This window comes from Jatropha curcas, chromosome 8 (assembly GCF_041381405.1).
Source record: "Jatropha curcas cultivar XTBG-Jc1 chromosome 8, XTBG_Jcur_1.0, whole genome shotgun sequence".
NCBI lineage: Eukaryota > Viridiplantae > Streptophyta > Magnoliopsida > Malpighiales > Euphorbiaceae > Jatropha > Jatropha curcas.
The window spans coordinates 8,169,415-8,173,031 of record NC_143158.1 but is presented as its reverse complement, the minus strand read 5'-3'; positions in this window follow the sequence as shown (position 1 = coordinate 8,173,031).

The following is a 3,617-nucleotide window of genomic DNA, read 5'->3' as shown; positions in this document are numbered from 1 at the left end:
TTGCCTATAAAATAGTTTACGTAAGGTGCCTGAGAAGTTAAAAATGTTGATGAATAAAATAATAATAATAATAATAATAATCAGCGCTTGAATTTAAAGGTTTTGTTTTAAAATTAACTACTATTAAGGATGCAAATACTTATCTTCGTTATAATATTTCACCCAGGTCATAAGGAAAATCATAAAATGAAAATTCCTTAGAATGTAGCTATGCTTGATGATTTAGCTTTGTTCTCCTTAGGCTTACCAGAGGTCCCGGTGGCCTTAAGCTTATCTAGATCCTAGTGTCGATCCAGCTCAATGGAAACAAATTGTGACAAATTAGAATGAAAGTTCTAGAGTCTTAGAAAGTAACTGCAGTTCCTTTTGAAAATCCTTATCATGTCTTTGAACAATTTTTTTTGCTTTTTTAAAATTTAGTGTAAGTGTCATTTAAAAATAATACAGATATAGGATTTACGAGTGATTTATGGAAATGAATTTATGATAGAATATTTAGTATGAAAAAGTATGATTTTTATGAGTAAATAGAATTTACAAAAGAGAATATTTTCTTGACCGTAATAAAATACTCATGTATAATTATAAGACCAAGCGTTTTATCGATGAACACTGATATGACTTACGAAATGAATTAATTATACTAAATATTTTATTGGCCTCGGTATACTTGGTTGAGTCAGTAGTTGTATAGAGGTATGACATGTCATAAGAATACAATACTATTTATATATGACACGTAGTGTCTTATAGGGGCTAAAGAACCCTATTTTATAGGAGCTAACGAATTTCAATTTTATAGAGGCTAACGACTCTATTTTTTGGATATGACCATTTGATTTCGACCAACAGGTCTTATGATGTTATATTGGCCTTTCTAGACGTATGTTTATTATGGAATTCTCTGTTTGCTATTTGATTCTTCTAAGTATGCTAAAGGCCAAATAAAATATATATTTTTTTATAAATTAATTAAATAAATAATTATGTTGCTTTTATGGACATGTGCTGGTTTATGTGATTTTGTGATTAAGTATGTCTAATTTAGTGATGCATAATTATCGGATTTAATTAAACATGGTGATTGTGAATATTTATATTATGCGTTTGAAATATGTTATATCGTGATTATGCTGTCTGATTATGATAAAATATTGTGTATGATAATATGTGATATTATGACTGCTTACGTGTATTTCCCTGCTATAAATGGAAATAAGCACCACTGAGCTTTATGCTTAGCGCGTTAACTTGTCACGTGCAGGTTGCTGATTTAGGGTAGATGATCCACAATGAGCATTAGACTATTCAGAGGCCCCTTATTCCACTATAGTCAGTTTTCAATCGGTCTCTGTTTAATTTCAGTCTTTGAGAAAATCTAAGGACATGTAAAATATAATTAAGGCACTAGAACATTTTTATTTAAGTCAGAATGTTATGAACTAAATATTTGAAATAATAGTTTTATTTTAGTCAAAATATTTTATGGCATGTAATGAATATCTCAAATGCTTTCAATTTAAAGGAATTGATTTATTATATGTGTTGAGTTATTATGAGATGTGATTGAGTTTTTATTGAGGTAAGAATGTGGAGTTGTTTTGGAAAAATAAATTTTGAAAATGATATTGAGGTTTGGATGAATTATAGAAGTGTTTTAAATGGTTTTATGTGTTTTTTGATACTATATGGGAAACTTTTGCAGATTTTTTGTATGATTTTTCCGAATATTTTGCTAAGTCATTTTTGTAAAACTAAAAAAAGTTTTAAAATTGTTAAGTTTTAAGCATGTTGGTTTAATACTCTAGTATTAAATCTAATGTGGCTTTGAAGGTCCCGTTTTACGAAAGCGAATTTTGGGTGTCACAAATTATGTATCCAAATTAAAGTTGTCATGTACTATGGATTTTATACATCCATTAGAAACAAATGGTAATATTGATAGCCGAACTAAACTCGCATCAGAAAATGAAGCTCTCCATTTGTTGGTGATCAAACACGATTATGATGATGATGATGAGAGATAAAACATGATAATTTGAAAATTTTCAAATTGCTATTACTAAATATTATTTTCTAAATGATCCAATCAAAACAAAGAAAATAAAAGAAAAAATTCAGAAATTTGTAAAAAAGAAAAAAGAAAAAACCTAAATGCTGAAAGAATAGAGTGACAACTCAGTTTTTTAAAAAAATTTTTTCTTCAAGATTATATATAGATTAGGCGGTTTTTCGTACTTTGCACGGCTGCATAATATTTCATGATTTCAATTTAAATATTACCATGTAGTATTAAAAAATTTTATACTAATTAAAGTGAAATATGATTCTTAATATAATAGATGTAGGAAAATAAAGAAGACAAAAATGTTTTCAAATTAAGATAGTTATGTCGTCATTTTATTAGATTAAGACACATGCAGAAAATGATATTAGTTACAAATATTTATTTTTGGTCAATTTCTGCTTTTGTTAATCCAAAATCCATATAACTAATACATTTTTTTCACCTATAATATTAATATAGAACAAAGTTAATGTTATAATTTTATCTCAAATTAATTTGGCTCATGCACAAAATGATATTAGGTGCAAATATTTATTTTTGATTAATTTTTGCCTTTGCTGATCCAAAATCAATATAAATAATACATTTTTTCACCCGTAATATTTATAGAACAAACTTAGTATTAAAATTTTATCTGAAAATTAATTTTGTATAATTTTATTTCAAATATTCTTAACCTAAGAATATTGAAATAATTGAAAATTTAAAATTATAAGAGAACTTTAAGAGGTATTATGTTTAGAAGTCATAAATTAGAAAGTAATAGAGTTATTATTCAAGAGTCATTATGTTCAAAAGTCATAAATCAGAGATTAATTTTGAAAGAGTGATTATGTGAAAATCTATAAAAGTCATAAATTAGAGAGAGGTAAGGGAGACACACTTTCTTTCAAAATCTTCAAAAGTTTCTGGTTAAGTTAAAACCAAATTAAATTCTAGAGAGTTTCACTCTCTAAAGAGAGCATCACGTCAACATCCATAATTCTACTCTATTATATATAATGATGATAATAATGATAATGATAATGATAATGATAATGATAATGATGATATAGATATAGATAGATAGATATTTTATTATTATTATAAATATGTTATTTCCTTAGCAAGTTACTTAATTGATAGGTTTTATTTTTATAGTTATTTTTAGTAAATTTCATTTAGGTTTTCATTTAATTTTTATTTATTTTTGTTTTATTTCATTTAATTTATTTATTTTTTCAATAAAGCTTTCTTGAATCACATTTCACTTGATTTTGAGAAATTTTATAGTATTTTTATAGGAAACCAATAAAAAATGCAGAAAAGAATGAATTTAAGCAAAAAGGCTGGGCATGCCATCCAACACCCCCTTATAGAGTTCAAGGAAAAAATCCATTGAGCTTCAGGGGATAGCATGCCCTGAGCATGCTAAAGAGCATGTTCGTGCTACAAGGAGATGACGAACTAAGAGCGTGCTCACCTAAGCACGGCCTGTGCCGCAGCCACCTTGAGGGTTCAGAGGTTAGCACGCCTATCTTGTGCCATCTAGCACGCCCGTGCTGAATTC